This window comes from Pogona vitticeps, chromosome 13 (assembly GCF_051106095.1).
Source record: "Pogona vitticeps strain Pit_001003342236 chromosome 13, PviZW2.1, whole genome shotgun sequence".
Lineage (NCBI taxonomy): Eukaryota > Metazoa > Chordata > Lepidosauria > Squamata > Agamidae > Pogona > Pogona vitticeps.
Genome location: NC_135795.1, coordinates 2,756,759 through 2,778,280, shown reverse-complemented (window position 1 = coordinate 2,778,280; position 21,522 = coordinate 2,756,759). Strand labels below are relative to the sequence as shown.

The 21,522-nt window shown below is 40.0% G+C and overlaps 1 protein-coding gene across 26 annotated transcripts in view; it reads right to left on the bottom strand.

Moving 5' to 3' along the window:
- The window catches only part of RBFOX1 (RNA binding fox-1 homolog 1), a 1,225,669-nt gene that overhangs the window by 739,902 nt on the left and 464,245 nt on the right, over positions 1–21,522 (bottom strand). The window lies entirely within an intron of this gene.

Here is a 21,522-nt window from a genome sequence, read left to right as displayed (position 1 = left end):
CAGAGGAGAAAATAAGCAACCTGGGCTCTTTTAAAAGAAGAGGCCGGTGGCACATACTAATGATTCAAAGAAATCATAAACAAAGCATCCAGAGAAGCCGAGCTCTCTTTTCCCAGATAGCATCTTTATGCTGAAGTTTTCCACTTTAGATGCAGATGCCTATTGAGAGCACTTTATGCTGCATAACGGCGGGGGTGACAAAGACGAAAAGCAAGATTCTGGGGGGGTAAAGTGTTCTCTCCATCTTTTAAAGACACACAGAGACACTAATAGCCCAACCTCACCGCAGTATTCTGGTGCCCACAACTTCATCATTAAAGACTTTGGTCACTCAACTACAGGGGTAATTATCACATAAATTAAGGGAGACAGAGAAGGAGGAGAGGGGCATAAAACGAGAAGGCAGTAGACTTGCCTAATGCGGCAAAGAATGGGACTTAATTGTCCTGTAATATTTCCAAGCCTGACACCGGTGATAATCCAAAACTCCAGTGGGATGGCGCTTAAGCTGGAGAGAAGATGCCCGCTAATAAGGTATGATTTACCCCCTGGTATCTCACTTTTATCTGCTGACCTGTCACAATGGAACAGTTCTGAAGATAGATTTCCAGAAATTGGTGATTAGCACAGCAGGGGATGGCTGAAGAGCAAAAAGGATTATTTTTCTGTACACACTTTCTCTCTCTTGCCCTGAAGACTAACCTGCCATTTTGAGGGCAACCAAGGTGGATTAGCAGCAGGTAATTGCACCGGGCTACTCTTGAGCAAAGAGCAGTCTGATAAGACCCCAAATTCAGAGCTTTAGAAAAGGGGTCACACTTGTCTACAGACCAACTGGAAACTGGGAAGGTCGCAACCAAAACAGACGTTTTCAGAACTGCCAAAATTCGTCAAAACAAAACAAAGCACCTTTATCCTGAAAATCTACGTAAGGTGTAGGCTTAAGAGAATTTTATAAAAAATAAACTGAACCAAAACAATGCAGAGTTTCAAAGTCAACTGGCAGAAAAATGTCTAGAAAGAGACTTCAGTTTGTGGTGGAATGTTCTTCAAACTCAGCAAAATTTGCAAATCCACCCAATTGGGCAAAAAATTTTTAAAAAAGGAAAAAAATTGATTAAAGAAGAAACACTAAGTCTCAAAATTTTATCTAAATCAAATGTCTAGATCCGTTCATTAGTATCAGTTAATAGGAACTTTGTACATCAGTGCTGATGTATTGGGTTCACCTAACAACTGGATTCTGGAGGAACTAACAACTGGATACTAGCCAAGAACAGAGGAAAATGCAGGTGGGAACAAAACAAAACCAAAAAGCAGAGGTATTTTCTGCAGTCTTATGCTGAACCCATTTGAGTCAAGTCAGATCCAATACAACATTTCAATTGGGAAACGGAAATCTCTCTGTTTCTCATTGATGATCATTGGGAATAAGGCTAAACGAGATTGTCCAAAACACAGGTGTGTGCACACACATGCGTGCACACACACACACACACAGAGAGAGAGAGAGAGAGAGAGAGAGAGCTTCTACCTTTTAGTTTCGCACACACTTCAATATCGCACAAAAGCAACAGCTCTTCACTGGGAATTCTAGAAGGGGGGAAAATGATAAGCAAAGATTTCCATATTACTGAAACTCGGCTTTAATTGGCTCTTTTTCTTAATACTGCACATCAGTAATTCAAACTTGCTCTGTTTTTATCTCACATGTCTTCGTAAAGGGATATTATATTATAATGCATGGCATGCAGCTTATGGCCTGCCCAGTGTTCTTGCAGAGGGAAAAGACTGTGTTGATGCTCGTAAGGCTCCAGAATGGTGTTCTGGAATTTCGTGAATTGATACGTCTTCCTCTTCCTTGAATGTATCAGGTATATAAATCTAATCTATACCCCTCTCAAAAAGTAGGTTCTATTTTTGGAGCGCTGCTGTAGATGTCTCAGCCCTGCCTTGTTTTATTATCAGGTGCTGACAACCTCCCAAGCCGAAAGGGAGTCTGGGAGCAGGAGGAGGCTATTTCTTCTGCAAACCAGCTGGCCTCGCTGGCAATTTGTTCCAGAATGCAATTAAAAATGTAAGACATCAAACCGGCAAAAGTTAATGGGCATCAATGTTAAAGGTTGAGTCTTTATATAAAAAGATGGAAAACAGGCAAATGAGACAGTATGTTTCAAGTACCTGATCCGTGCAGAAAAAGGAGAGGTGGGGGAGAAGAAATATGAGGGGAAAGGGGGGGAGGGGGTGTTTTTTTTAATACTTAAGCAAACATAATAATGAGGAGGAACAGTCTGTTTCAGCAAGGATCTCCTTCACTCAAAGCTGCATCAAGAGTCTGAGGAACCTGAGATTCTATATATCCCAGTGTCTGATAATAATGCAACCTGTGTGTGTCTAAACACAAGAAAGTCCCACTGGATGATATGATGCTTACATCCAAAAAAGTGAGTCTAGGACTGCACCCTAAATGTGCAAAAAAAATGGATTTTATTTATTTTTGGCCAGGCAGGAAAAGGAGGAAACTATAGAGTCGTCCCATCAACCAAGAAGGCTTTCATGGATGCATCTAACTGAAGGTGCCTCGTGGATGCAGTGGTTAAATTGCAGTCTTGCAGTGAAGACTCTGCTCATGAGTTTTGTTCAATCCCAGGCAGCTGGCTCGAGGAAGAATCAGCTTTTCATCCTTCCGAGGTTGGTAAATTGAGTACCCAGCTCGCTGGGGGCAGGGGCCACTGTGTAGCCCCCATAATTAAATTGTAAACCACTCAGAGAGTGCTTCAATCGCTATGGGGTGGTATGCAAGCACACTTTGTTTCTAAATGAAGGGAGAAATGGGGGGGGGAACCCCAAGTGCAAGAATGAAAAGCAGTTTGGAAGCAAAGTTGGGTTGGGCTGGTGGATGCACTTCTCCCAAATTGAGAGAAAGGAATGGAAGGGAGGGGAGCATGGGAGAAAAGAACAATGATGAGTTCTCACTGTAAATATCATGCTAACTTTTGAATGACTTCGACCATACGGAAAAAGCAGAGTAACAAAAAAGAAAATTAATTCCATGTGCCAAAATGCCCACCAAGGTTTGGCTTTCCTTCCTTCGTTTACCACAGACCCATTTACCATTCTTCCGAGCTCCTGTTTTAATTGCTGGTGATAACTCTTTGGCATCAATACATGGTTTCAGGTGCTTGCTCACTGCCTCTTGATATTTAATCTCTTTGAAGTGCTTGTCAATAAATGTTTCAGCTTTATCCAATTCTCCCATCTATTTATTTTCGGAGGGTCAGGGGGAAAAGAGGAGGATTTATAAAGACTTCGAAGGGCAAGACAGCTTAAGATCCAAAGGGAAACAGACCTACCGCTTCCAACTAGCTCCCCCTCAGATGATACACACTAAATCTCCCATCGTCCCCAAGCAGAACTAGTCTCTGGTTGTGAAGATAATGGGAGTAGTGAACAGATACACTATGTTAGTTTTGATCCAACACATTTAGGGAGCACCGGGTTGATGGAACGATATTATGTATTCTCCGGTTTTAAAACTATACTCTCATCATTCACCGTGATGATGGAACAAGAAGCTTGACATTTAGGGAAAATGGGAATTGAAGTGGAAGGAGACCACTGACTATGAAATATGCTCAAAGTTGTGCAGATGATGATGATGATGGTGGGACAGAAGAATCTTGGTGAGAGAGTCAAATTTCTGAGAAAGATCACAAAAGTGACACGTATGGTTTTTTTTACTGTGGGTTTTGCGATTTGTCTAGCATGAAATCATTTTATTTTTTTTTCACTCTGAAGCTAAGCATGCACACAAGCCTCACTAGACAAGCTAAACTGATCACAAACACACAAATGGTCCATCAAAGCCAATTTCTTTTATTGGCTCACACAACCTCTCACTGGTTCAAGGCAACCCTTACAACATTTTCCAATCATATAAATTTACAGAAGTGCGCAAAAACAAAATATACAACATTTTTCCAGATTCACAAGGGGGAGCCAGTTATTCCCTGTGTCTTTTTTTTAATTTTTATTTGTGTCCTGATTTTGAAATGGGGTGCTGTTATGGGCAGGTCTTGCTCTTTTTTCCCCTTACATATATATATATTTTTTCAATCAGGAAATGTTTAAACTTTAAGACTAGAATATTTAGGTATGTGTAGAAAAAAAATGGACTGTTTGGGACAAAGCCTGATCGTGCAAGCCACTGCTCCATCAAGAAGTAAAAGCTGTCACGTCAGCCTGTGATTTGAAAAGATTTTGAGATTCACAGGATGAGAAACAAGAAGTGAATGTGCTTTGGTACTGGTGAGCAACTTTCTTCAAACTTAAGGCAAGGAGCTAAATAAGCACAAATTCCTTTCATGGCAGCTTAAAACTCTGGAAGCAGCAGGATGGGATGAGAGGTCTAACATACTCAATATTGATGGAGCTAAAGGTGGGTGGATCATTTATCTTTTCCCCCTCCACACTGATTCACTGATTCTTGAATGCTCTAACATTGGAGGCCTTCAAGAGAAAATGAGTCAACCCTCTGTCAGACCTGCTTTGATTTGGATTCCTGCAGTGAGCAGGGGGGTTGGACTTGATGGCCTTAGAGGCCCCTTCCAACTCCATTAGTCTATGATTCTATGATTCATCATAAGCCTTTCTTAGGGTTCTAACATCTTTCCTCTCCTTTTCCTCCCATATTCTGTTGCCCTAGTGGGCCAAACTAGTCATTAATGTGTGATTACCTTAATGCCCATTTCCAGAAACTAATTTGTTTTCTCTTACATAGGGGTATTTTCTCAGAGACATTAGTTTCGACTCTCAGACTTCCAAATCAAACCTACATTTGCCTGGTAATGACCCATTACAACCAAATGAGCATATGAAATGCACCATGGGTAGGAAGGGAAAATCATGTGCAATGACAATCAGTTATCACTATTTACCTGTTGGGAAATCAACACTATAAAAAAAATGACAAATGTATCATTTAGTTTGATCTTGTGCAATAGATCTTGGGCCATAAAGCAGACAGCACAATTGCTGATCCTGTATCACACTCCCAAAAGAACTGATCAGGAAAAGCACGCATGGCTATCTCACTCTTGCTCCATTCAGGCTGATTTATTTACCGTATTTTTTGCTCCATAAGATGCACCTTTCCATAAGACGCACCAATTTTTAGGAGAAGAAAACAGGAAAATATAATCTGTTTTCTTCGTTCCATAAGACGCACAGACTTTCCACCCCCCTGTTTTGTGGGGGAAAAGTGCGTCTTATGGTGCGAAAAATACGGTAATCTGCCTCTTTGTCCCTCTTCCAGTCTTGGATGATACATACCCCATGCCAAGGACTGGAGAGAAAATACCGAATGCGAAAGACCTTCGGATCCTTCTCTTAAGCCACATCCCATCCTGATGAGTCGGTCAAAACTAGACATTAAGTAGAACATCATTCCTAATCATTGTCAGCATCCCATCTGCTAAACTGACAGCAACTTCTTTTAAGACCACTCGTTTCTTTGTCTTATTTCTATCCCACCTTTCATTGTGCGTATCTTCCAATAAATGGCCTTAAGGCATCTTTGAGGAAGAACTCAACTTTCAGTGTTGGTTCTAGTGCTTACCTACCTCCTTGGAATGTACCAGAATGGATAATTGCTGTTAAAGTTTCAGGGGTGTTGGGTTTTTGTGGCTTTTTTTGTTTTTAAACATTCATCCTGAAAAGTTACATTGTGAAGACAAGGACATTTCGCTTCAATCATGCTCTACTTTCCTATTCCTTGAAGTTCATTACTGTCCACAGATCTGTTGAATTTGTCCTTTTGGATTCCTTCTGCTAAGCTAAGACTTTCCAAAGGAGACGTTTAAACAGTAAGTCCCAAAGGACACCCGGGCTAACTCTGAGTTGTGTTTTCAAACTTTCCCCCCCTCATTTAGACGTGAGTAACGTGCTGTACTAAAGACACAGCACTCAGCTCTGCCTACTGAAATGAGGAAACTGGCTGTTTTCCCATTTGGGAATCTGCCTCCTTTCTTTACACTTGAGGCTGGAATCCTACAATACCAGGGCCATAGGATACAGGCGAGGCAGGTCCCTCTGCCCATTTTTCATCCAGCTGTAGGATCATCCACAAACTTTCGGAAATGTAACAATGCAGAAAGTGAGAGTGGGGCATTATTGTGGTGCATTTGGATTTGCAACCAATTAAAAGAATGAGTAGGGGGAGAGGTAGGGATATGTCAGCTCTGACATCTAGGGTTGTAAAACTCTCAGACTGCACATGGGATGATAAAATTGGTCCTCTGCATCAGCCACAGTGAGATGGTCTGTTTTTGTTCAGTCCAATCTTAAAGACAACATGAGCATCTTCTAGAATTCTGCACTTTCCTTTCAAATGCACAGCCCTGGAAAACATGACAATGGTTGCCTTCTTTTCTGAAGCAGCCAAAATGTAGCATTAGACAGGCTGCTTCAGTCTATGTGAATCATCATCATATTCTGGTGGACTGTTTAAACTCCAGTGAACTGTATCATAATCATAACAGACATGCAGAATCTTCCAGCAAGAGTCCTGATCCACACATTAACTTGAGGGCTTGTACACCAGATCATTTAGTAAAAATTAAAGTCACTGAGCAAACACACATAGTGTTAGCTATCAGGTCCTCCAGCCACACTTTGAGAATAACATCTAGCTTGATTCACAAAAGTTGGACCTGGCTCAAGAAATTCAACAGGTTCAATACCATTTATTGGTTGAGAATAGAGATGGGCATGAATCAGAAAATGATGATTCATTTCAATTAGTGATTTATCAAGGTTGATAAATCATGAATAATTGCATTTTCCCCCTGACAAATCAGTGAAGTGGATTATTAATTCAGTTTTGCCTTTAAAACCCTGTAACATCCTCCCCAAACACCCAGAGATACCAAAGTTGAAAAGTTGCTTTTACTGACTCTCCTCTACAATCTGTCTAAGTCTGGTGAGTACTGGGTTTCATACTTCCAAGTTACACATACACAAAGTGGGTCCTGCACAAACTTGGAGGAACTTCAGAGGAAGCTTTTCTGCAATGTTGGTGTCTCTAAGCAACTGGGGGGCATTTTATAGCACAATGAATCAAAAATTGCTTTCAAATCCTTGACTCATATTCATCAGGGGCACTGATTTGTATGAATATGAATTGACCAATTAGCAATTTTTGATGAACTTTGCAATTCTCTTTTTCAATTCACACTCACCTCTAAATGAGAACATTATTTTCCAGGCTCTTGAATAGAATGGAACATCTCTCTCTCTCTCTATCTCTCTCTCTCTCTCTCTCTCTCTCTCACACACACACACACACACACACACACACACACACACAAACCAAACAGGACTATGTGGTGGGAAAACAACAACAAAATGGATATCATAAACAATTGAATAAATGTTAGAAATGCAAAACTTAAGAAGACATGATGGCTACTGTATGCATGTAAGTAAAATATGCATACAAACATTAAAAACTTAAAAGTGGGTGAGGGAAAAAAGGATTAGTATCAGAGAGTAGGAAAGAATCCTTTTGGATAAATCATTAAACGTTGCAATTAATGTAATGAATAGCCAGTCACAACACTGGAGAAGCAGAATGAAAGTCATTCGCCCATAAACATGGAGAAATAGAAATGCAGTCCAGCCAGGCCAAAGGGCCTCAAATCTTTTTTAGTATGACTATTGATCAGTAATAATGAGAACACTATGCAGCTAACAAAGCCATTTGTGATAGGTTAACATCAATGAAAATAACTGAGAAGGTTTTTATAGGCTGTAAGGAGATTCTATTAGAGATAATCACTAACCTATAGATAGAATTGGAATGTCTGTTGACTACCTGGGGATGGAGAAAAATTTGTTTCGTTTGCAAATTTAAGCCAGGTGACCTCATTTCTACAATTTCCTTGCTGTGTTTTATCGCAAAAACACAAAATAATGCATGGAGTGTGACTATAAGTGACCAAATGACTGGTGGAATGACATACATTCCATGTTCACAAAAGCACGTATTTAAGTTTTGCTTCGTTTAATGCAGTGATTGAAAGAGCCCTTCAATGGTGGAGGTGGAGCTACTGTTTTTCAGAAAATTGCAAATACTGTTCAACAATACAATGATATTCTTTCAATGAAACTATTTTGTGGGTACTGGGGAATGCAAAGACGGCACATAATGTACTAAAAAAATTGGTCAAAGGAAGCTCCAGAGTGCATGTTAGAAATCGTTTGAGTTAATAGGGATTGAGTGAGTAAGTAAGTAAGTAAGTAAGTAAGTAAGTAAGTAAGTAAGTAAGTAAGTAAGTAAGTAAGTAAGTAAGTAAGTAAGTAAGTAAGTAAGTAAGTACTGTATTTTTTGCACACTTTCCCCCCACAAAACAGGGGGGTGGAAAGTCTGTGCGTCTTATGGAGCGAAGAAAACAGATTATATTTTCCTGTTTTCTTCTCCTAAAAAAATGGCGCGCCTTATGGAAAGGTGTGTCTTATGGAGCGAAAAATACGGTAAGTAAGTAAGTAAGTAAGTAAGTAAGTAAGTAAGTAAGTAAGTAAGTAAGTAAGTAAGTAAGTAAGTAAGTAAGTAAGTAAGTAAGTAAGTAAGTAAGTAAGTAAATTTATTTGCTTAAAATCTTTGTTCTCAACAGTTTGGACTGTCTCATATATAAATCACAACTGTTTTAGGCCACATCAACATGCATCTTTCCTGCACGTACATGGCTGTTCCTGGTTTATGCAACATTCCAAGGCCTTCATCAGTCCTTGTGTGTTGTGGTCCTACCAAGGACTCCTCTCCTTTATGGCCAAAGAGAAAAGGAGATTCTTCAGTCACTTTACAGGCAGTTTAAGCATCATTAAATAAGCCTGTTCAGATAAGGTCTATAAGCCATCAACAGCATCAGTGATGCGCCATTCCTAGCTACCCAGCTTCTAAAATAAATCCTTTCTTTGCAATGCTGTCAGCCTCTGACCTAAAAGACAGATCTACTTTTTCTTTGGGGCACCTCATCATGGTATCAGTGGTCAAGATGGAGATGGATTCGGAAAGTTGGGCTGATGTTTGGAGAGAGAATAGAGTTGACAGAGCAATAACTTCTCATATCCTGAGATGCCAGGACTGGGAAGCTAAAAACCTCCCCCCAAAAGTTTAGGGGTTCATGCTCATTCTCTGCATTAGAGCCCCAGCAGTGATAATCATCATAGTTTTTTGGTTAAGTAACGAGGGCCTCTTGCATTGTTTATTGGCTATTTTTTAAATGAAGTTAAAACCGGAGGACAGAGAGGGCCCAAGAATATGAAGGGCTCAAAACACATGCCTCCCCCAGGCCTCTGAAAAGGCAGAAGAGAACTTCTGAGCCACTTAATTTTTTTTAAAGAAAAAAATTACGAATTGTGTTGCAAAGGGAACTGTGGCCCACTCTGCAGTAGTATCGTGTGCCTTGGGACTTGTCTCATTTCTTGGAGACTTGGGGCAGTTTAGCGTTTCCCTGAAATTTCAGCTGGCATCCAGAGATTTCACCCTCCTCAAAATGAAATGAAGCCAGAGATGTTTGTGCCCTTAACTGGATGTCAGAGTTCAGAAGGAACAACCTGCCACTGCCTTCCACCCATTTGCCAACTCCGTGTGTTTCCCCCCCCCAAGACTTCCCACCTTCTTAGAGGCACAGCCTTTGACTCTCTTAGTTTAGAGTCCTCTCTATGTCTGATCCGGACGTGCTCTACATGAGTCCCAATTGGCTTCTTTTTGGTTTGAGATTCAGCTCCATAGTGGCAAAACCCTGTGCCTTCAAGAAAGAAACGGATTTCAGAAAATTTTGCTAAACCACTTTTCATTGATTGCAAGTCTCCCAGGACTCTTCCAGACTTCTACACACACACACACATACACACACACACACACACACACACACACCACTGCCCCCATGTGCGGCTTAACCACTAGCGGCACTGACTGACAAGTTCTAATGAGCAGCTAGACAATGCATAGAGGATTCCTGGGTTATAGAAAAATAACCATTCCTTAACAGTGGAGTGCTGAAAAGTTTACAGGTATGGTTGAATGCTTAAGCAGCCTGCTTGTCTCTGAAAAAGTTCTATTTTGACATTTTGAAAAGGAACTAGGGTGATCTGCATATAATTGTTTTTCTTTTTCTTTTCCTTAGAGATATTTCACTCTGTTCCTGAAGGCTAGACCTATCCAGGGAATAACTGGAAAACTTAATTAGTCATATTTTGGGAACTGCTCTTGGCAGACTTCGATAATATCTCTTCAACAACAACAACAACAACAACAACAACAACAACAACAACAACAACAACAACAACAACAACAGAATATGGAAGTATAAGATCTGGGTATCCTTCTCCCAGTGCTAATTCCAGCAACGGGCATCATGTCTCAAGAGTTTTGGATACCAACTTAAAACTATTGCCAATATTTGGTTATTTACCTCTCAAAGTCCAAAAATCAGTGATTTTGTAAACACGCCATCTCACCTACAGATTTTAAGGACCTGCTTCCTATTTTTCGCTTGACCCTTTGGTCCATTCCCAAGCAACAGCAAAGCATACAAATAAGAAGTATAATAATAGCAGCAATAATAACAACATGAATTTAACCCAACTCTGGGAGGAAGTGGAAGACAGGAGGGCCTGGCATGCTCTTGTCCATGGGGTCACGAAGAGTCGGACATGACTAAACGACTAAACAACAAAATAACAACATGAACAGGAACACCAAGGGGAGAAAACGTAATGAAAAATGGTCAGTTTAACCCACTGTGTTTTAAACCAACCTTTTTTAATGGTTCCTCTTCAAAATGCAGACCTTTTTCGAATTAACATGGATAGATGAATTTAATGGTCATTTATTTTCTTCTAAATGACAATCTTATCTGCCTGACTCTATTAACCTGTTTTTAGTAGCTAACTGCAAATGGGTTATTAAAAATTGAAGGTTGTTTTAAAATAAAGTGGGTTAAACCATGACTATTAAACTTATTTATTTAAAGTCAGACTTCCAAGACTTTTGCAATCAAAGTGTGTTGCCGGATGGATGATTTTTTTATTCCCCCCCCCCCCCCTTATTTGGAACGCGAAGGAAACTGTGAATGTTAGGTGGGATTCTTATTAAGAAAAAGTGAGAAATTTCTCTCCCATCCATAACATTTAAGCACCAGCACTGAAATCAGCAATCACTTTTCAAACTGTATTGCAAGCTTGTTTACATAACCATATTGTAAAGGAGACACTAAGACAGGACATATTCAAGAAACAACATGAATCAGGACATTGATCCACATTTCATGAAAACATCTCCATTAGTCTAGATAACTGATTTGCTTTTTTCTTTTCTTTATTCAGTTAGGTAGCTAGTGTCCTGCTTTTCGCCCCCAAAAAGGGACCCAACACATTTTACAAAGCATTTAAAAAGAAGTCTTGAAACAGCTATCCAGATTTTAACTTGTAAGATAACCCTAGAAAAAACTTATCTCTCTTTCTCTCTCTCCGTTACCTGAAAGCCAGGAAGCCTCTTCCTCTCTGTCTGTGTTAAGATATTTGAAACAGAACATACATTCAAGGGTTTAAGGAATCTCTAGATACTTTTATAACACACACTTCTTTATACAGAGAGGAGTCCACATTTATTCAAAACGTTCTATGCATGACAGAGAGCTTCCAGCTTCTTCTAAAGCTCAATGCAGTTGAAAGACTTGATACACTAACCTTTAAAAGTAGCTACCTAGATCTAGGTAAGAGTTATTTTATATATGCTAGCCATATATTTTTGGAGTGTTCTCAACCACAGTAATGTGTTAGTGAGACTGTTAGTTTAAAAAAAAAGATAAATAATTGGCTTACCAATTATTCGAGAATACAATCAAATACAATTCTCGAACAGCCTTTGAGAATGCAATTGGTTTACCCTTTATTACTACTTTTATTCATATTTCATTGGTAAACAGCAAATGAGTTTTTAATCCCCCACTATTATTTAACTGAACTCTACTTTTAGAGTTGTAAAGAAAACACAATCTACATTTAAAAGCACCCAAAAACATACTACCAAACCGAATGAATCTGAAACTTTTCAGCATTGCAATGTTTCTTTTCTCTTTCTTTTCTTTTTTTTTTTAGTGTATCGGTACCACTGCCCCCCCCATTGATTCTTTCTTTCTAGTTTGAAAACATGGATTTATTTCATGAAGAACAACAAGAAAAATTAATTACTAAAGCATCTGAAAATCAACCGTGTTGCATTTCACAACTGGCTTTCCTAATTTTCTTCTTATCCATATTTTATAAACCATTATTTCCACAAGCTGAGGCTTTATAAGAAAAAACACACACACACCCTCCCATTCCTAAACAAAGATCTAGGAATCTGTAGCAGAGTCCAAATACAAAAATATGAACACAGAATATAGCACCTTCCAAACAGTCATTACGTAAAACTTACAAATTCCTCGTCATGCTTATTAATGGCCTTGCAAGTTTATCATATAATTCCCCCATCCCCCCCCCCAAAAAAGATACAAGTTTTATTCCTACACTTAAAATTTTTTATTTCCCATGGCAGAAATAAGGCTAGTTACATATTCTAGACCCCTTTTTGTTCCTGCACTGATTTCATGTTTCAGGTGGATATTCTCCATGATTTATCTGTGGCTTGAGACATTGCTTTCTACCATGTGCTGATGTAAGAACCCCTACCTTTCCGGGGAAGCATTTAGGAGAAGAGAAAGGACTATAGAAATCCTGTTTTATGATATGTGGAAGGAAAAGATCCTAAATGTTTTTCATTTAGTGGAAACCTTCTGATTAACAAGTCTGAATATTGATCTGTAGAGTAGATTGAACATCAGTAACGCAGCAGAGAGTCAGCGCAGTGTATGGATGAGAGTGTCAGGCTAGGAGTCAGGGGAGATGGGTTCAAAATCCCTGCACACCCATCAGTCCTTCTACGAGGTTAGTACTTTATGTTGACTGGTGGTGGCTTTCCCTGGTTCCAGACATACATTTTTCTCAGTTCAGTCTCTGTCTAATGACACCATAAGGGCAAAGCTGGAACCAACTGCTTACAAACCATGTCCTCTAACACAGAGCCACAGCAGTATGAATAAACAACTACATTCAAATATGCGTTCATGCTGTCAACACTCCAACACAAAGGTGTTCTTGGACATAATGAATAATAATAATAATAATTTATTGTCATTGTAAGTATATACACATACAACGAAATTCACAGACACCCAGAGACCAGACACATGCACACACATAAAATTCCCAAACACTCCCCACCCACTAAAAGTCCCCCACTAAAAATACAAACATCTACACCGCAGGCCAAGTTACACAGTCCAACTAATTATTCACTACTGGTGGTCTTTAAGCTCATTATTAATTGCAATTATAGCTCTGGGATAAAAACTATTGAGAAAACGTGTGGTCCGAGTCTTAATTGTTCTATATCTTCTGCCAGATGGTAACAGTTCAAAAAAGTTATAAGCAGGATGGGAAGAGTCTCTCAGGATGCTATGTGATTTCCTTAGACAGCGGGATGTGAAGATGTCATCCAGGGTTGGTAGCTGGAGCCCGATGATATTCTGGGCAATTTTAATGGTTCTCTGTAGAGCTTTTTTGTCCGCTACAGAGCTACTCCCAAACCATGCCAGAATGCCATAGGTTAGGACACTCTCAATGGTGCTACGATAGTATGACAGAAGCAAATGCTGAGATAAATTTAACTTGCCGAGCATTCTCAGGAAATACAGCCTCTTCTGTGCCTTCTTCATTAGCATGTTGGCATTTATAGTCCATGAGAGGTCCTCTGAGATGTAAGTACCCAGAAATTTAAAACTACCAACTCTCTCCACTTCCTCACCGTTTATGTACAGTGGTAAATGTACATATCTCTTCCTCCTAAAATCAATTATGAGTTCTTTAGTTTTTTTGATGTTAAGTGTGAGATGATTTTCTTTACACCAAAGTATCAACCTCTTTCAGTTGCAGCCTCTTTCAATTAAACAACTAAAAAGCCATAATTCACTATTAGAAAGGCAATTAAAACATTTTTTTCCATTTCCTCATACAGTAATGCATCTGAGTCAAAAAGAGCAAGTGTGACCTTAAATTATGACTTCATTGATTTAAAAAATTGTCTTCATTGATCAAAGCCACAAACAGACACTTTTGTTTAATCAGTCAATCCACAGGAGGAATTAAACAGTTGTTACAGTTGTTGCAGTCCAATGTCTCAATTATCTTCAGCAAAGCCTCTGAAGGCTCTTCCAGATGGGGAAAACATCTCCTGGTTTGTCATGGGAGAGCACAGGTTTTACTGGAATTCCTGCCCACACTTGTATTTTAAAAGGGAACCTCTTTACAAACTGTTCTTCCCACTCTGTCTTCCAGGAAAATGCAGATTGAAGCCCCTTGTTTGCACTTCTCTTCTAGAATTGTGTATGTGTGTGTGTTTCTTGTGCTAATTGATTGCAAATTTAAATTCTCCTGGGCAAGATGCTATAATTGTGAATGCAATGGAATGGGAATTCCCCTACTGCTTACACCCCACCTCCACTGAAACAATTCAATTACATGTCTTCAAGTCAAATTCTGACTTACAGTGTTCCTTTCTGAAGTTTTCTAGGTAGACTGTATTCAGAAGGATTTTCTTCAATACAATTTTGACCCTTATGCCTTGGGCTGTTCTCCTCTGCTGTTCAAAAACGGGTCAACACCATATACTTATGACCACATATGCTGCACTATAACGATATATACTTATGATTAGGGATAGGATTTATTTGACATATCATTCCCCACCCCCACCCCCTGCAACCTACGTTTCAGTTTATGGGTGGGCTTGAACATGTTTATGAGTAATCTGGTGGGAAAGGCCAGATTACTTATAAATAAATATGTTTGGACTTGCTTATCGGTTCAAATGTAGAGAAAATGTGAAATGTCATAGAAATCCTTCCCTACCTATGTTGCATCTTTCCTACATTAGCCCTATAGAGATAAAAATCTAGATTAATGCATTATTCATCAATTCAGGACATTTGCCCAGAGACTGCCCATTTTTATTTCTCCAATAAAAGGTTGCAAGAGAAAATTTTCAATTTGTATTTCTAGTCAAAGGGATGGAAACTACCCATATGTCAAATATATGGCCTGTGTGTTTTATGAAGCATGCCCATTAAATTCCTTGTTTTCATTGTTTTAGGCTGCTTCTTTTGACTCCTCAGGGAGGTATTTTCAAACCCCATGCCATTCCCCAGCATGAGAAAGAGACAAGCTTGTTTTTGCTCAATGTTTGCAATTTGCACAATACTCCTGTGCAAAAATAGCCTTATAAAGCTAATGGCATCTGGGAATGCATGGGTGTGCACATGAGTGTGTGTTGGACAAGAGGACAGAGTGATGAATGGAAAGATGCAGAAGACACATCTGCTTCTATCATAACAAGGCAGTGACTGCCACGGTTTTGCACAATTGTCAGTATTTGCTCAAAATTCATTCTCACACATCGAACTTTCATTAAGACTGACAGAAAGGCTCATTCTTTCTCAGACAAAAAGGTGGAAAAAAGGGGTCTTTTAAAAAAAAGACAACTGAGGATTTACAATCCTCTTTCTGACCAAATACCATGGCTTATCACTGCATCGGGAACCACATGGAAGTCCTAATGAGTTGTTACATCTCCGCACGCTTCTGCCCATTCATTATTTGCAACTGTAAGAAAGCAGTGAATGTTCTCAAAAGAAAAGAAAAGAGAAACCTAGCTATTTGTGCCAAAGCAATCTTTGCATCCTTGGTTCCTTGCGGTCCAAGAGACTGGGAAATATATAGAAGGTCGGTGGTAAGGTCACTTGATGGAACTCTCCCGCTGGGGATGTAAGAAAATAGCAAGGTTTACATCTGGAGGAACAGGAGCTGGCCTCTCTCTCTCTCTCTCTCTCTCTCTCTCTCTCTCTCTCTTTCTCTCTGCTTCCCACCCATGTCCCTTTCGTTTGACCCCCAAAATCAGGCAAAACAGGAAATGAAATACGTTTAATCTGCTGTTGGGGAAACAGCTTGTGCACAACCAGGTGGACCATAAGGATTGGAAATCAATAGCTCAGAGCCATTTGTTCCTGATCAAAGCATGATTTGAGGAGAATGTCAAAGCAATCCCTTTTCAAGGCACGAAGCCAATTTATTATATTTTATTTTCCACCAGGTCATTTAACCGTGTGAGGTGACCCCTACCATTTGTTGAAAATCAAATATTTCTACTAGACTGATTTTCTTCTTCTTCTTCTCCTCTCTTCTGATGTGGTGCTGGGAAGCTTTGATCCTCTGGGGCTCAGGGTGAAGCAAAGGAACAACTTTTAACAGAGAAGTTAAGGAGAAGAAAAACAACCGCCGGGCGGAGGGGGAACCGGCCTCTCTGTCCTGATGCTCACGCACGCATAGCTGCACAAAAGGCAGGATGGAGGAAGGAAATGCCTCCAAAGCTGAAAAGGGGGTAGCTGTCCCCCAGCTGGAGCCAAAGCCAGTGTATCGGCCTAAGAAATGGCCTTTTCTGGCAGTGCTTGGCCACTTGCTCCTTGAGTATGCCGTTAAAACGCGTCAGCATGCCATCTGTTAAAGAGTGCCCTGCTGAGGGCTATGGACTGGCTTGTACTTGAGGGAGAGCGGTAGTATTTAATCAATCTGTTTGGAATTACTTTATATGATTAGCATGTAATGATTCAGGTAGGTCGTGGCCACAGACAGCTTCTTTATTAGTCCATTAGACAGCTGCAAGAGCACACCGGCCCCATAAAATAAAGAAGAGCTGTTGTGCTTTGGGGGGAAATGACTCGACACACAGCGATGGAGACACACACCACAGCAGGCGCAATGTAATGAGCGCTACAAAGAGACCGACCGCGAGGGAGTTGGTTTCGGCAGGTTAAACAAAACTCCCCCCCCCCCCAGCAAATGGACAAAGTAAAAACTGCGGCATGAGTGCTGACCTTGAATTCTCTGGTTACTAATGTTCATGCCATTTTGGAATTTTTATTTTTAAAGAGCCTCGTGGCACAGTGGTTAAACTGCTGTCTTGCAGCCAAAACTCAGCTCAAGACCCAGGGTTCAATCCCAGGTAGCCGGCTCAAGGTTCACTCAGCCTTCCATCCTTCCGAGGTTGTTAAAAGTTGTATCCAGGTCACGGGGAGGTGGGATGTGTAGCCTGCATAAATTAACTTATAAACCACCCAGAGAGTGCTTTAAGTGATACGGGTCAGCATATAAGCAACAAACTTTCCTTTGCCTCCCCCCCCTTTTTTCTTTTTTCTTTTTTCTTTTTTTTGCTTTATGGGGGAGAAACAACTGAATAGGGGAAGATCAGAAGATTTGAAATCTCATGTGAGACAGCTGACTTACTGCAGAGACCTGGGTCTGAAGTTCTCACAGTGATTCTGGGGGACTTCGGTCCAGTCCTTGTCTCTACACCTTCAAGAGTTTCCACAAATTCCAGTTTGAAGAATGGAAGGAAACCAATGAAATAATTAGTTCTGTGTTTGTATGTGTGCATGAGAGGAAGTACAGAATGAGATACTCAGAGACTGACAGAAGAGGAGGTACCGTGTCAGAGATGAGGGGCAATTGTGCAGGGTTGGCAGCTATCCCAATGATTTTTTGGAGGGATGTAGTCAAGTGGATTGTCCAGAGTTTAAAAAAAAAAAGATCTCCAATATGCAAAAAACAGAATGAGCAGACTTGCTGAGATGTCAGGATATCCACAATTTGCACAAAACTGCTGTTTCCCTTTGTGAAGAAAAGCACACATTCTTCAAGCAGAGGACTGCCTTACTTAAAAAAAACACAAAGAACCCATCCAGTGCTTCTAATTTTTTTTTTTTTAAAAAAAACTGCAACAAGCAGGGAACTGTTGCAATTCAGCGATGCAGTTTGTGCAGTCTTTATGCATTTTTGTACGATATATTCCTTGTGAAACGTGAAAATTCTTATTTAGGACTAAAACAAAAATAGTAACTGTCCTGCAGATCTTACCACTACCACCATTGTTGTTGTTGTTGTTGTTTTATTTTTCGTGCATGAAAAATATAAACAAGCAGTCATGCTAGTTCCTGGGTCTCCAGCTGCTCCTTACTCTTTAACTTTGGTTTAGATAGGAGAGCCCTCCCACCGAGGACTGTTCCCCCCCCAAAGATTCACTCTAAACAGATGTGTGTGTGTTCAAGTACGACATGCACAAGAGACTCTAAACAAGTTAAATGACATAATATGTTTTCGCTCGTCTAAGAAAATAGACTGTAAGATCACAGACACATTCACGGAGCATGATGTGTTATTCTCACAAGGAAGCAGATACTGGATTGCAAAATTATAACATGGACAGGGAGTGCCTACAAAAAGAAGCTGAACAAAATCTGTTTTTATTTACAGAAACTCGTCTCAGCATATCATGATGTAAGAAGCCAACTTTGGTTTCAAAGTTAACTGAATACATAAACATATGCATTCCAGGTGGGTGGTGGTTCTTTTTTAATCCATCCGTCAAAGAGATTAGCTGCTCCCTACCTAAAATGCACTTCTTAACAGAGGAATACAATAAACCATCCTGTAAACCTCGAATGTGCTACTACATGTGTAGGCCATGTCATGGGTGAACAGGGCAAAATGCCCAGCCATATGGTGGACTCCAGAGCCAACTCATCTACATATTCCGTTACCAAGCAACATGCTGGACATCAGCTCAGTTAAATAATAATGATCCCTCAGCCCTTAAAAAAATTATTGATATTCACAAATGCCAGTCAGGTTACAGTCAGAAGGAGAACATTCAATACCAATCATGCAAAGAATCTTGGCATCATTTAAACTCTTCTTCCTTTTGCACAATCCAAGCATATAGGTTGCTTCGTACATTTCTGGTGATTTCCCCTCTAAGTTTGCAAATGCAGATGTTGAAATGGATCAATCATAGATAAACTGTGTGGCTTATTTGTGTTGTCGTGCTAATTAGCTCAGGGACTCCTGTCTCCCACAAGTTGGAAACCTTTCCACCACCTTTGCCTTGCTTGATGACAAAATTCCTCACTTCCCATTTTTCCTCCTTCTTGTCTAACTGCCACGGAGCTGGTCCGTGACAGATGGGATGGCGTGTAGCAGAGAGCAAAGACTGAGAAGTTTGCAGGCGCATTTGGTAACAAAGGAAATAGATTTGTGAGGTGCTCTGAAGACAAATAACCTCTACCCTATAGCATAACCAAAACAATTATTATTTTTTTCTCTACAAATGCAAAATGCATTTTTCATGTGGCTCAGACAAGAATTAAGTGCAAAGCATCTCTTCAGATAAATGAGATTTGTCTGCCTCAATGGTTTTTCAGATCATGTTCTGGGGAACCCTGGAGTTTTCTCAAAAAGCTTATAAAGTACCCCAGCTAGGCTGGTGAAAATCAGAGCAAAAGAGATGTGTTACAAGCAATAACCAGTAAGCGACTATGCATCAATTTTTGGTGCAATGAGAGGCTAGGGGAATTCTAAAGGGATGGGCAAGTCATGACTATTAAGTTGTTGCTAAATATTTTCCATGTGGCAATTAATGTTATCTTGGAGGGGAAATAATTTTTTGGGGGGTGGAGAATTGGGGAGACAGTGTCCTGTTGGGTTTTGGCACAGGGGAAATCCTACCAGAGTATTTAATGCAAGTTTGCACTTTTTTGCACAAACACTGCCATTGTGCAGTGAAGGTTTGCTTCATGGATGTCGGTGAGGAAAGCTAGTGTAAGCGACATGGTCTCACATTCCACTCACTAGAAGCTGTACAGAACCCTGGGTAACATTTTCTGGTTTTATACTTTATTTTGGAAAAAGGAAGAAAAAGTAATGAGTGAAGCAAAAAAGTGAATAGAAACCTGAATGCACTTCTTGTGGAAAGCTGCTGAAATAATTCAGGACCGGCAGGAAATTAGGCTGATTTCCAACCAGTTCCCTCTTGTCACAGGTTCCCTGTGACATTCAGCATGTTCCCCTCGTATTAAGAGAAACACAGTGAATGTCAAAATTAAAAAGAAACAATAATTCAGTTTTTAAAAAAACTTTGTAAACACCAGACATTTCCCCTCCTTCCCTGCAAAAAATAAAAAATAAAAAATCTATTAGCTATGAAGGCAAGACGACTTTTCTCCATCTTTGATTGCAAAGCCTTGTGGCCACTTCTGAAACTAGACTCAACAGTCAATGCAATCTGTAAAATGGAGGGCAAGGTGGGGCTGAAGAAGAACATAGAAAACACTTGGCCGCTCAATGCATAGAGCGTTTTGGATCTAGAAACACCAGAAGTTACCTTCATCCATCAAGGCTGATGCCAACAAACTGTTTTCTACCATCAACGCAGACAGCATTTTGTATCTAGAGTTTTTGGAAGTTGCCTTCTACTGCCATCTATCACCTATCCTCTTCAACCAGCCATCTATCAAGAACGTGTCTTCTACCAACAATTGCATGGGGCATCTCTAATCTAAAAATACTGGTAAATTGCCTTCTATACTAACTCAGCCCATTGTTTCACAGAGTTCAGTGTCATCCGTGTTTGTTAGCAATAGCTGACCAGAGATTCAGAAAGGAGTCTTCTTTTTCAGTCTTGCATGGAGGTGCCAGAGACCAAAGGTTTTACACATGAAATGTGCTCTGTAATGTCAGAAAGCAAGGTGAATCCACCCTAGTTTTAGCCACCGTCTAAGGAGCTATTCAAGGTGCTGAATATGTTTTGAAGACTGGAGTGGTGTCATGGACAGATGATGTAAAAAGGTAGAGTAAAACTCAAGAATTGATTTACTGCTGCACTGAAATCAGAACCAGTAGGCCTCGCTGCTCTCTACTATTTAACCTAAAGAAGGCACTGCAGTTATCACCAAGTTGCAAACCTTAGGCACCCTAATTTATTTAGAAAACCTTAAGTGGCTTATACCTTTATTTACTGGAATCCACACAAGTCCTGTTTCAGAATGGTTGAACAATAATAACTCGCTCTGGTGAATCGAACAAACAAATATGGCTCAGCAAATCACTACCAGCTCGCTGTGTGGAAGACAATGCATTCTGAAATACACATGCTTAACCTGAAGTTATTGTACTGCATATAATAATGTGAACTTCGGAGTAAAAGAGGGTAATGGAAAAACTACAAATTGGTACAATCCAAAATGTCCATGAATTAATTCATTTTATACATCTAAAATACCAGGACTACAGAGGATACTGGCTATTATATCTGCAGGGGAAAGATTCTATATTCCCCAGAGAAGAATACACAGAGAAGTTGGAATCACTAAAGAAAAATGGAGAAATGTGCAAATAACCCATTGAGTAACACCATTTTCCCTTATAATAAATCTTCCATTGCAATTACTTCATTGCATACAATTTAAAGCACAATGCTAGAGCAGAAGAGCAGTGCATGCTAATATGGAAAGCAGTGGGCACCAAAAGGAG